The 14730-nt window shown below is 34.1% G+C and overlaps 1 long non-coding RNA gene across 1 annotated transcript; it reads left to right on the plus strand.

The window, feature by feature from the left end:
- The first annotated feature begins 7647 nt into the window (after positions 1-7647).
- LOC138365753 (uncharacterized) lies at positions 7648-14472 on the plus strand. The gene is made up of 4 exons (XR_011228980.1): positions 7648-7815; positions 10506-10612; positions 13383-13542; positions 14366-14472. It is a non-coding gene; the product is annotated as an uncharacterized lncRNA (long non-coding RNA).
- The last annotated feature ends 258 nt before the right edge of the window (positions 14473-14730 follow it).

The raw sequence follows: 14730 nt of genomic DNA on the forward strand, positions 1-14730 counted from the left end.
GTTGGTTGATAGTGTTTCATATCTTTCATGTCTAATGAAAGAAGCATTAATAATTTGTCAACATGTTCATTCTTGTTATTTTCAATGCGTTGTAAACTAATTATAATCTGCTTAAAAATCAGGTTTATTGACGATAAATACTGTGGATATTTCTGGAGAGCAATGTCTTTAATTTGTTCAGAAACATTTTTAAATAATTGAAAGAAGTCTTTAACATAAGAGTGATCTGATAATATATTTTGTACCAAAGTAATCATATTTATAATATTTCTCAATTTTTCATCGTCCATATCCTCTAGATTTTGATTACCAAATTCATAAATAAATTTAGACATTTCATCATCATTGTTTTTAGGAGAACTTTTTTGTTGAATGTATATTTTCAATAGATATCGTCGTAATTCTTTATTATTCTTTTTCACTTTATAATCAAATACATGACTGTATAAACTACCTCTATCCTTTTTGGGGAAATGTGGTCTAGGAGATGATGGTAGAGGAGGAGACGAAAATGGCAAATCTGTTACTTCTGGTTGTTTTTGTTGTTCTAGTTTTGATTCTGGTTCCAATTTAGGTTTAGGTCTTGGTTCAAGTTCAAGTATGGGTTTAGGTTCAGGTTCGAGTTCGGGTTCGGGTTCTAAAGAAATTTGTGAAAATAAAGGTAATGACGATATTGATTCTGAAGACATTATTCTTGAATTATCAGATGATGTAGGTAAATATAAATTATTATTAATAATAGATTCCATTTTTATTTACTAAGGTAATAAATGTACATTATATATTTCATCAAACCCCAAAAATATCATAATATTTTGAATGAAATTAGAATCTTGATGGTTCATTGATTTTTTCCGTCATAATAAGTTTAGAAAATTGACTAGTTTGCCATTTAATTAATTTATATTTATCTATATTTTTCCTTGGATAATCTATTAGTTTTACTGACACATAAATCCCATTTTCATTTCTATAACAGTCCCAATGAAATTTTTCCGGATAAATCATACTGAGTAGTAGCGTTTGTAGTTTGAATTCAACTTCACGTCCAGCCATGAATTGACAGAAGCGATCATTGTGATTTGGATTGCATTTAATATATTCTTTATATTCGGTTAAATATAGATCTTGACTGGCGGATAAAAACATGAGAATGAGGCGATTTATTTCATTTAATAAACATGCACACGTTGAATTACTCTTGGTGGTTTTGAAATGTAAAGGACAATGTAAATGTCTACAATCTGGGTTCTTTTTACTATCTGAATAAAAATTAATAGTCTTCAAAGAATCTTGATATCCTCTAATTAAATTTTTGGAGAGCATTTGACAAAGATTAGTTATACTATGTGAAGGTGGTGGAAAATTATTACGTTTATTATAAACTTGTATAGGTCTTGGTATGGAATATTCATCTAATTTAATTTCTTCTCCAAATTTATAGATAGTTGAACTCCTTATATTAAAGACAGTAAGATACTGCAATACCGGTAATTTAAAAAGGATTTGATTAATTCCATAAACCCAAGCATATTTTACATTAAACTTGGTTACTAACAATTCTAGGCACTTATTCAAATCATCATCACTAATCATTTCATCTTCATCTGCCTTTAAATGTAGAGATGTATAAATATTTTTAAGAGGGAAATGAAAAGCTGATTTATCTACATTACAAAAACCATTAGACATATTTACTACTAAAACAGAAGCTTCATAAAGAATATGATTTTTATAAAGACGGGGATTATAATAACTATCATTTGGTTCATAAGATGTTTTTTGAATGTAGTTGAAAGCTAACAATAAACAATTATTGTCCATTTTATATATATATATATATATATATATATATATATATATATATATATATATATATATATATATATATATATATATATATATATATATATATATATATATATATATTATAAATGTTAGAAGATTGCATGTTATATATATATATATATATATATAATATATATTTAATTATTTATTTACATATTTTTTTATTTATATATAAACGATTCGATTATTATAACTATTAATAATATTATTATTAATATTATTAACTGCAGCATTAGTCGTAGCAGTATCAATAGTAATAGTTGTACCAATATTATCAATAGGGTTATTTGTAATTGTATATTATTATTATTATTAGATATTGATAGAAAATTATTATTTATGGTTGGTGAAGCTTCTTTAGATGCCAATGGGTAAGTGTGATCTTCCAAATTAGAGATTGTATTTACATTCATATGACGATAACGGTGTCGTAGGGCCATTCGTGCACTGCTACCCCAGTGAATACTTTCATCATATGTAAGCAATTGGTTAACTTCACCAACGCCACCCTCACCACTAAATTCTTCATCTTCTTCATTTCCACCTTCCATGATTATTTCACCTTGATTAATATAACTTTTTAAAAATTCCTTAACGTTTGAATGTCCTAAAATTTCACTAATAATTTTAAAAGGAAAAATATGATTCTTACCTAATTGTCTTGAAAGACTGCTAAAAGTACGTGTAGCAAAATCAGCTCTGAGTGAATGGAGACCTGCCCCTTTTAAATCTTCTTGAACACCTTATTTTTCATTAGGGGATAATTTCTGATTTCTTTCTTTAGCAACTTTCAAAAGATAACTTTTAAAAACTTTATGTGTACTCTGGTAACTAGAATCAAAAATAGGTTTATCCAAATGATCAGCTATATTTGTCCCAGGATATTTCAGTAGAGTTAATCGTAACATCTTCTTATTTGCATAGGGAATGACCCAGCAAACACAAATCATCTACACAACGTTCGCCTATCTCTTGCCATAGGTGTGGGAATGATTTGCATTGAGAATGGTGCAGGAAAGCCTTTGAGAAACTTTTACTCAAAAAATCCAAACACAAAGGTTTAATTATAAATTGTTTTTCTACAATTATTTTCTTCCAAATGTAAAACAAATAGTTTTTACATGTTTAAATATAAAATTTATGGTGTTTTTTTGTAAAATTCATTAATAAATTGTGAATGATATATATTGGCTGAGTGAAACCTTTATAATCCATTTAGTTATAATTTGAACAGAAAAAAGTATTTTTCCAAATTTTCTAAAAATTGCTCTTTTTAACACAATTTGACTCCTTATACATTCCACTAAACACTATATCATGTTTAAATATATAATTTATGTATTATTCTCTAAAATAATTTATATAAATTATATAAGTTGTTGGAAAGTGGTGTTAAGGATTCTGAAAACATTTTGTTGAGTTAATATGTTCTTATTAACTATGTCTCAAGTTCACAGTTTATCAAACAAGAATATTAACATTCGTCAACTCTTAAAATCTTATATTTTATCTTGCTGGTGCAAAAAAGGGTGAATCTTTAGGAACAGCTATAGTATCTATATATCACAAATGGTGTTTTCCCTAACTCAAACAATGTAGGGTTTATTATTCTACACATATTTCTAATGACTCTTAGATGTTTACATTCTCTGAAGTATAATTGTGAAGGCTGTGTCCATCACTCTCAACACAGATTCTTAAACTCGTCTCTGCAGGTTCAACTATATAATTAGTTTCCATTTTGAATTTCCATGGACATTTGTATCCAAAATGAAACCAATGTGGTTTCCTTCAGCGCCTTCAGCCAGCACATTTGCTCATTCATTTCCACAGATTCCAACAAGGTAGGGGATTTACAGAAATTTGTATATTCATATTGTTATATATTAAAAATATGAATGCAGTTCAATATGATAAGACAAATACATGAGTTTATGATAAATTCGTTTTCTGTGATATACCATTGATATGCTCTTTTTTTCTTTAAACGGCAGACTAAACTAAAGTGCTCACATCAACAGATTTGATGTATAAATGGTCAACGCTCAACAGAGTTAGTATAAATGTATTAGTATAAATCTTACTTGTCTCATTGTTAATTCACATTCAATGTCAACTTGTGGTTTTGATGTGGCACGTTTGGCCAAGACACCCCACCCCATTATGCACCCCATACCCATCTTGTGGGCGGTTGTGGAAAGGGTTACAGAGGCACATAATGGGCTCAGGGACTGAACCCCACAATTCATTTAGCTAAGCAAGTTACAATCTTGATGAGCTAGTTACAAAATTCAATATAAGTCATCACATCAACAATGGGTTCGAGATCGACCTCAAGTACAGGTTCTAAATTAAGCAACTGACATATGTGGAGAGCTAGTATCAAAATTTATATGTTTGTCCTGCACACCGTCCCCCATCCAGTGGGCAGCGGTGGATAGGTTACAATCACTTAGTTGTTATCTACAGTTAGCAAACTGGGGATATTTGGCTAAAATTTCTGGTAGCAGATCATTTTGAATGAAATATTGACACATCGCTGGAACATTGGTTATAGAATTGTCTCTAAATTCATGTATCTTTTCGCACTCCATCACATAGTGACGGAGGGTGTGCGAATAATTTTGTTGACACAGTTTACATTTGGTCAGGTCTACATCAGCAGATAATGAGAATTCCCAGAGATACTTGTAACCGAGTCTAAGCCGAGCAGTAGTAACATCTAGAAGTCTGCTGATTTTATTGGATGATCCATAGATGTGTGGCTCCTCTTGTATGATATGTATGATAGATGGAATTACTAGTTCCAGTTTCTAGGCAGGCGATGAGTACTCACAATAACCTTAATTAAGCGCCAAAACAAAAATGTGTATACTCCTTTTACTCTCCTGACCTTAGTTCTCGAGCTATGTATTTCATTTTGGTACCAACGTGTTCGCAATAACATTCTCTAGAAGAAAATCAGCAAAAACGGTCACCAAAAGTTATATGAATACCAGCACCCAATAAATACCTACGTAGATGACTCGCCGTGAGTGCCCAAGAGCAACAAAATGTTTTTACTCTTGGGATTGTTATCACTTCCACACTTGTCCTACAGCGTTAATTTTGGTATCAATGTACTCGCAATGAAATTCCCAACACGGTGATATGAATATAAACGTAGAATAATGGTCGCTGCCCACCCGCAAGAGTGTGGGAAGTGGCGGAACTGTTACCCAGTATTGGTGACAAGACGACACATGGGCGATACAGTGCTTTGAAAGTTTATAATTATATCACTGTCCTGACATTATTATTGTATGTACGTCATTCATTTTTGTGCCAATGTTTTCGCAATAGAATGTTCTATGAGCCCGTAGGTAAAAAAGAGCAACAAAGCGTAAGATAGAATAGCACCATATATAAAACAACGCTGGTACATATCAGTGAGCGTCAAACACACACGAAATGTGTGTGTTTGATGGTGGTCAAACGATGTTTGATGTGTTTGATCAGGTGATGTCCTGATCCGCATAATTAAAGTATGAATTATGTTGAGAAAAAATAAGAAAAAAGGGAAAAAACAGGGGTGGGAGAAACATGACAGAAAAAGAGTAAAAATACAATTTGGTCAACAAAACAGCATTGTTTAAAATAAAAGATATGGATTGACATTTTGGGGGTTAGGTTGGTAGGTTACATTGAGTTAATTAGGTAGTACTTAGTGTTTATCTGTTATAGATAGGAGCTGCCTGGTATGGGCCAATAGGCCTTCTGCAGTTACCTTTGTTTTTTATGTTTTTGCCCTGTAACCTAAATGGTTAGAGAGGCACATATATGGGCTTAGGGACTGAACCCCACACTACATTTAGCTAAGCTGGTTACAATCTTGATGATATAGTTACAAAATTCTGTATAAGTCGTCACATTATCAATGGGTTCGAGATCAACCACAATTTCCTGAATAGATATAACAAAGGGGATATGAATAGGGTATTAAAATTGTCAACACAAGATAGAACACGAAACAATGGGTATAAATTGGATAAGTTTAGATTTAGGAAAGACTTGGGTAAATACAGGGTCAGTAACAGGGTTGTTGATTTGTGGAATTTTTCTTAACTTATAAATTTATCTTTATTTATCTTAAACTGGTTGGGAGAGGTACAGTTTTTAACATAATTGGGAAGGTCATTCCACATTCGAGGTCTCTTGATTTGTAAAGCATTTCTAGTTTGACTAAGTCGTACTCTTGGAATATCAAATAGGTATTTGTTTCTGGTGTGGTGCTCATGGGATCTGTTACAACCTTCTAGGAAGCTTTTAAGGTCAGGATTGACATTACAGTGCAGCGTTTTATATATATAAAATACACATGAGAGTATGTGCAGGGACTTAATATCTAACATATTCAGAGATTTGAGTAAGGGGTCCATATATACTGCCCGGTTGCCTGAAATGCTATAGGCCTACTATAGTGGCTTTAGGTATTGTATGCACTAGCTCTATCTATAAATCCAACATTATGTTTGTAAATCAACTATGTATGTACTTTCCTGAATAAAATTGACTTTACTGTACACTTATATTCTCTCTAAACTTATTTCAATTTCAATTTCAATTTCAATTTCTTATATTCTCTGTGGATTTGTTACCCCTATCGTTTGGGAGAAAAAAAATGACTAATACGTTCGGCGAATGACTTTGACTTCAACTTCACTTTGACTTCGTTCATGTCATCGTATTTTCCGTAATATATAAAGGTTATGACAATGCAATTATATTATTGTGTGCAAATAAGTTTGAAATTTCATGTACCCTAAAAATATTAAAATAAAGAATAAGAATAATTAAATAATTGTTGTAGTAAATTGTCACACGTTCATCATACGCAAACGAACACACAGTTTGGAGCGTCAGTACAAGACCGCCGCCATTTTAAAACACGGCTTCGAATGTAAGTAATGTTTTTCTCGTACTAACACTGTGTTATACAATAGATTTGGTCTTGAATTCACAAATTTAGTTGTTACATCTGACAGAGTATGTTAGACGGTGTAATGCTGGTCCATGTTAACGTATTTGTGGGCTTGGTTGGTTTAAATGTGGAGGCGAGGCCTGGCAGTGCTGGTGTATGTGGAGGCGAGGCGAGGCCTGGCAGTGCTGGTGTATGTGGAGGCGAGGCCTGGCTGTGCTGGTGAGTATGTGGAGGCGAGGCCTGGCAGTGCTGGTGTATGTGGAGGCGAGGCCTGGCAGTGCTGGTGTATGTGGAGGCGAGGCCTGGCTGTGCTAGTGTGTATGTGGAGGCGAGGCCTGGCTGTGCTAGTGTGTATGTGGAGGCGAGGCCTGGCAGTGCTGGTGTATGTGGAGGCGAGGCCTGGCTGTGCTAGTGTGTATGTGGAGGCGAGGCCTGGCTGTGCTAGTGTGTATGTGGAGGCGAGGCATGTACAACACTCCCCAATAGGAAGAAAACCCACTGGGTTCTAGGCTAGGTTAGGCTTATCTGTAATAATTGAATTAAGCCTAGCAAAGCCTAGAACCTAGTTCAGTAATTTAAAAAATGTTGTAACTTGAAAAATGCCATTCAATACATTACACAATTTAAATATTTTCAGGCAATCAACACAACCCTCATGTTGGCTAACCCTCTCTCATGTTGGTCAATAATTTAATTATTTTTTTATGGAGTAATCTTTGCTGTTGAAATGTAGTCTTTTTGAGACTACATTTCAAATGTAGTGTGTGTGGAGGCGTGTATGTTAGGTATTACCTAATATACACGGTGTAATATATCTATCTGTGTGAAATAGATTAAATCCATTTATTTGATATTCAGCTAATAGTTCTGTATTTTCTACATTCATCCATGTTTTGGTAAGTGCAATAATATGTATTGTTTCATTGCAGATTAGAGATTCAAGATAGTTCTAGATTTCCGAAGTACTGAAACGCGCGCCATACAGGCTTGGTGGATCTAGGTGCAAGGTAAAATTATTTACATTTACTTGTTTTGTATTTGTTTTGTATTTATATGCATATATGCATTTATATGCATTATTCTATAGAATAATAGATCTCGTAATAATTTTGCAAAAATAGTGGCATTTACTATTTTTAAAAGATTATTAAAAAATTTACTGATATGGTGCATTCGGAAGGGCGAAGAGGGAGAACGGCCTGTTGACATAGCTCGGGTGCAGGGGGGGGGGGGTTGTGTAAAAGCCTGGTTTGTGCCTCGGAGAGGCTATGGGATCCAGTAAGTTCAGTAGAACTTCGGTTTCAACCCTTTTACCCTGTTGTAGCTCAGTCGATTAAGGCAGTGTCTGGGATGCTCCCGGACGCAGGTTCGAATCCTCGTCACGGCCCTTGTGGATTTGTTCATTTGATGCATCACGTTATTGTGATCTGTGTGTGTAATTCTTCACTTGCTACAGCAACAGGAATGTGTGTGTATGTATTTGTGTTGTTGAATATGACCGAAAGTGTAAGATTAATGATTCTAACACAAATCGTCTGAATATTTGTTTTTCTTCACTGTCGAGAGTAGTTAAAAAAATTTACTCGAGTTTATTTTCACACTTTATTTATGGTCCTTAAGTCCCTCTCCTTAATGCTGCTGCTGTTTCTCGCATCTTTGCATCGCTTGTATGTTTGGGGGTTTGGCCTCTTGCTATATATTGATTCCATTTGTGTGTGTTTGGGTCTCAGGCCCTCTCGCAATTTCTGTTGAACAAACCCCTTTTCCTAGTTCTGCATCTCTCCTTTGGTACAAATTTTGTTGTGCTTTTATCATATATTTCACAAAACTTGACATACATTTCATTTACTTCATGTCCTATCAGCAAGTGTTTGTCAAATTCTTTAAGGAAAGTTTATCATCCTGATTGCAGATCTCTAGCGATATTATGTCAACTTCTTGTGGATTCGCAATCATTATTTAATTTACCTTTAGGTGTTCTTTCACCAGCACAGCAACACTGTACCTCTCCCAACCAGTTTAAGATAAAAACTAAGTACTAACTAATTAACTCAATGTAACCTACCTTACCCCCAAAATGACAACCCATGTCTTCTATTTTAAACAATGCTGTTTTGTTGACCAAATTGTATTTTTGTTTTTTTCTGCAATGTTTCCCCCCCCCCCCCCCACCACTCTACCACCACATTGAGTTTAGTAGCTCTGTGCACGTCAGGTGCTGTTTAATATACAGACCTACTCCTCCATTTGACCTAGTTTCTCTATCCCATCTATATCACTTTGTGCTTTAGCCCTGGTGGAGCTTGGTCCACCAGGCTGTTGTTTGGAGTGGCCCGCAGATCCACATACAGTCTGCATATGATATACAGTCTGTTGATCAATTAAACTACAGTAGTTAGTTTTTATCATCCGAATGCACCAATATGTGTTCATTCTTCCCAGATGAAGGAACTAGGTAATATTCATCATCTGAATGCACCATCTGATGCTTTAACACACTCATGATACACGAGAGGTTTAAAAAACTTTTAAAACTTTTAAAACTTTTTGACCTATGTATTTAAAAGCAATTCTAAAGTTTAGAATTTTTTAGAATTTTAGAATTTTTTTAAAGTTTTAAAAGCAATTCTAAAGCAGTTGGCCCCTACGGGCCAACTGCTTTGTTCTTACCTAGCATTTTGCTTTGTTTGGGTATGAATGTTTGTGTGCCGTATATTTTGCAAAATTTGCCATATATCTCATTATTTACTCCTCTGCCTAGCAACAAGTCTGTCTAATTATACTCATTAACTGTTTTTCAAAGTTCCCCATAGTGTCCTTTATTGAAATCGAGTTCATGAACCGTTTCAATGTTCTTATTTTCTTCTAGATTATATCTTAAAGTATATTTAAATGTTATTGTTATTATTGTTATTAAATGTTATTGTGACATTGCATTGCAATTGAGCTATGTTGTTTACCATACCGTTCATTTCGTGAGTATAAGTATAGATGCCACACTTGTGACAGGTAAAACCATGCCTTTTTTGAAAAACAGCACCGTCTGTTGCACGTAAGAGCAACCCACACTATATTATGTTGCGATATTATTTCAATATTTCCGATTGTATTGATAATTTGAATTTTCATAGATTTCAATTTATTTTCATTTCGATTTAATAATTTTGTGTGACATTGCATTGAAATTGAGCTGTGTTGTTTACCATACTGTTCATTTCATGAGTATAGTTTATTTTTTTATTTTTTTCATTTCATTTTTTTAGCTGTTCTTATTTTTCAGTGATGGGAATATCAGATCATTTGATGTTCCCAATTTTCTGATGGAAGCATCAGACCATTATAGAATGCATCGGATGAGGTAGTTTGGAATGGTGGGGAGGACGAGAGGGGGGTATGGTGGGGAAGACGAGGGGACAGAGGAGAGGGTAATGGTGGGGAGGACGAGGGGACTGGGGAGTTGGGGATGGTGGGGACAGGGGAATGCTGGGGAGGACAAAGGGACAGGTGAATGGGAGATGGTGGGGGAGGAAGAAGGACAGGGGAGGGGAAAATGGTAAGGAGGACGATGGGACAGGGAAGTGGGAATAGTGGGGATGATGTGGGGACAGGGAAGTGGGAAGGACGAGAGGACTGTGGAATGGGGAATAGCAAAGTGAATTATAATTATATATATTAATTAATTCTTATAAATTTCCAGAAGCCTGTATCAACACCCACACTAATGCAACTGAAAGAGATGTTGAGACAAGTATTGCTGATATGTTGAAGAACGCCCCAAACAAACTCGGTGGAAACAGATACAAGGTAAAGTTTGCCAATTTGCTGTAGTCTAATTCAATTTCTTTTTAGTAATCTTCGAGAACATTTATGCTATGAATAAGATAAAATAATGTAACTGATTTTGATTTATTTACTATTTATTATTTATTTACCGTTATTAGTATAATAGATCTCGTAATAATTTTGCAAAAATAATGGCATTTACTATTTTAAAAAGCTCGGGTGCAGGGGGGGGGGTTATGTAAAAGCCTGGTTTGTGCCTCGGAGAGGCTATGGGATCCAGTAAGATCGTCCTTCCTTTCCTCCCTAGAATCTGGATGTAGCAGGTGCTCAATTGTCAAAAGTGAAAATTGGTTTTGTCTTCCGAATGCACCATTTCTGTAAATTTGCTAATAATCTTTTAAAAATAGTAAATGCCATTATTTTTTGCAAAATTATTACGAGATCTATTATACTAATAACGGTTTGATAAAATACAGTAGACTGCCTACTGGTTTTACCTGTAATAAGGTTTGATACAGATGATTATGATTATGGTTTTGGCCTCCACCACCCTCTCACCTAACTTGTTCCAACCATGTCTACCACGGTTTTGTATTCCGAATGCACCATTTCTGTAAATTTGCTAATAATCTTTTAAAAATAGTAAATGCCATTATTTTTGCAAAATTATTACGAGATCTATTATACTAATAACGGTTGATAAAATACAGTAGACTGCCTACTGGTTTTACCTGTAATAAGGTTTGATACAGATGATTATGATTATGGTTTTGGCCTCCACCACCCTCTCACCTAACTTGTTCCAACCATGTCTACCACGGTTTTGTCTTCCGAATGCACCATTTCTGTAAATTTGCTAATAATCTTTTAAAAATAGTAAATGCCATTATTTTTGCAAAATTATTACGAGATCTATTATACTAATAACGGTTTGATAAAATACAGTAGACTGCCTACTGGTTTTACCTGTAATAAGGTTTGATACAGATGATTATGATTATGGTTTTGGCCTCCACCACCCTCTCACCTAACTTGTTCCAACCATGTCTACCACGGTTTTGTCTTCCGAATGCACCATTTCTGTAAATTTGCTAATAATCTTTTAAAAATAGTAAATGCCATTATTTTTGCAAAATTATTACGAGATCTATTATACTAATAACGGTTTGATAAAATACAGTAGACTGCCTACTGGTTTTACCTGTAATAAGGTTTGATACAGATGATTATGATTATGGTTTTGGCCTCCACCACCCTCTCACCTAACTTGTTCCAACCATGTCTACCACGGTTTTGTCTTCCGAATGCACCATTTCTGTAAATTTGCTAATAATCTTTTAAAAATAGTAAATGCCATTATTTTTGCAAAATTATTACGAGATCTACTATACTAATAACGGTTTGATAAAATACAGTAGACTGCCTACTGGTTTTACCTGTAATAAGGTTTGATACAGATGATTATGATTATGGTTTTGGCCTCCACCACCCTCTCACCTAACTTGTTCCAACCATGTCTACCACGGTTTTGTCTTCCGAATGCACCATTTCTGTAAATTTGCTAATAATCTTTTAAAAATAGTAAATGCCATTATTTTTGCAAAATTATTACGAGATCTATTATACTAATAACGGTTTGATAAAATACAGTAGACTGCCTACTGGTTTTACCTGTAATAAGGATTGATACAGATGATTATGATTATGGTTTTGGCCTCCACCACCCTCTCACCTAACTTGTTCCAACCATGTCTACCACGGTTTTGTCTTCCGAATGCACCATTTCTGTAAATTTGCTAATAATCTTTTAAAAATAGTAAATGCCATTATTTTTGCAAAATTATTACGAGATCTATTATACTAATAACGGTTTGATAAAATACAGTAGACTGCCTACTGGTTTTACCTGTAATAAGGTTTGATACAGATGATTATGATTATGGTTTTGGCCTCCACCACCCTCTCACCTAACTTGTTCCAACCATGTCTACCACGGTTTTTGTCTTCCGAATGCACCATTTCTGTAAATTTGCTAATAATCTTTTAAAAATAGTAAATGCCATTATTTTTGCAAAATTATTACGAGATCTATTATACTAATAACGGTTTGATAAAATACAGTAGACTGCCTACTGGTTTTACCTGTAATAAGGTTTGATACAGATGATTATGATTATGGTTTTGGCCTCCACCACCCTCTCACCTAACTTGTTCCAACCATGTCTACCACGGTTTTGTCTTCCGAATGCACCATTTCTGTAAATTTGCTAATAATCTTTTAAAATAGTAAATGCCATTATTTTTGCAAAATTCCTGAATATTGTCAAAATGACGGAAACCCATATGTCAAAAACACATGGAGATATACCAATCCTGGAAGACATTCTTCCATCCCCACTTGAAACTGTTGAGCAGGTGGAAAGTCTGTCACATGAGCTAAAAGTTAACAGTGAATATAAAAAGAGTATGGTAAGTGTTGCTTAATTCTTTTAGCCTGAGTATGGTAAGTGTTGCTGAATTTTTTTAGCCTTGTACATATGTCTTTTGATTAGTTTTTTTTGCAGATGAAGGAAGGTGGGGTGGCACATAATTGATTGTTCAGTGTTATGTTTAAGGTACAAATAAAACAAAAGCAAAAGTTACTCAAATTCGTTGATTTTTGTAATAGTTAAGAAGGAAAATATTTTAATGCTATTTATTTAATACAGTTGGAAATTAGAAAATCTAATGTTGAGATTGAAAGATATATATTATTCTCTATTACCTTACAGCTTATGCATTATTTTAACAGGTCCAGACGCTGTCTCAAATGGGCGGTGCAAGCTGTGGAGACACAGTGAGACGAATGATGAGGAGGATAGGGACCTATGGGGTCTGGTCTCAGTATTCACTCGTTGGGCGCAAGAGGAAACGTGTCTTCAAAACCTTGGATATTTGTAATGTAATAATAAGTACGTAAATTTGACATTTTTTTGGATTATATATATGTCTGCATGTATTATGTATTATACTTGCATGCTTGTTAATGACTTGTATTCTAGTCTTGTGGGTATCTCCTTTCTCCTACGGGCCAAATGCTTTGTTCTTACCTAGCATTTTGCTTTGTTTGGGTATGAATGTTTGTGTACCTTCATTGTATATTTTGCAAAATTTGCCATATATCTCATTACTCCTCTGCCTAGCAACAAGTCTGTCTAATTATACTCAATAACTATTTTTCAAAGTTCCCCATAGTGTCCTTTATTGAAATAGAGTTCATGAACCGTTTCAATATCCTTATTTTCTTCTAGATTATATCTTAAAGTATATTTAAATGTTATTGTGACATTGCATTGCAATTGAGCTGCGTTGTTAACCATTCTGTTCATTTCATGAGTATATTTTATTTTCTATTTTTTCATATCATTTTTTTTATCTGTTTTTATTTTTCAGTGATGGGAATATCAGATCATTTGATGTTCCCATCAGAAAATTGGGAAAGTCAGATCTTTTGATGTTCCCAATTTTCAGATGGAAGCATCAGACCATCATGGAATGCATGGGATGAGGTAGTTTAGAATGGTGGGGAGGACGACAGGGGGGATGGTGGGGAAGACGAGGGAACAGAGGAGAGGGTAATGGTGGGGAGGACAAAGGGGACGAGGGGACGGAGGAAGACTGGAGAACAGGGGAACACCTAAATAAAAGCCAACAATGTTATTACTCTGTGGCTTCTTGTCTCCTGACAAAAAGAATTATAATTATATATATTAATTAATTCTTATAACTTTCCAGAAGCCTGTATCAACACCCACACTAATGCAACTGAAAGAGATGTTGAGACAAGTATTGCTGATATGTTGAAGAACGCCCCAAACAAACACGGTGGAAACAGATACAAGTTAAAGTTTGCCAATTTGCTGTAGTCTAATTCAATCTCTTTTTAGTAATCTTTGTGAACATTTATGCTATGAATAAGATAAAATAATGTAATTGATTTTGACTAAATATGTAGATATATTTAATTTTCTGAGCACTAATAATGAAAGAAAACCAAAATAAGAGGTGGCTACTATCTCTAATAATGGGCTGGAATAATACAGGATATAATAATATATATATATATATAAATATATATACATATATTTATATATATATAT

Source organism: Procambarus clarkii, chromosome 17, assembly GCF_040958095.1.
Source record: "Procambarus clarkii isolate CNS0578487 chromosome 17, FALCON_Pclarkii_2.0, whole genome shotgun sequence".
Taxonomy (NCBI): domain Eukaryota; kingdom Metazoa; phylum Arthropoda; class Malacostraca; order Decapoda; family Cambaridae; genus Procambarus; species Procambarus clarkii.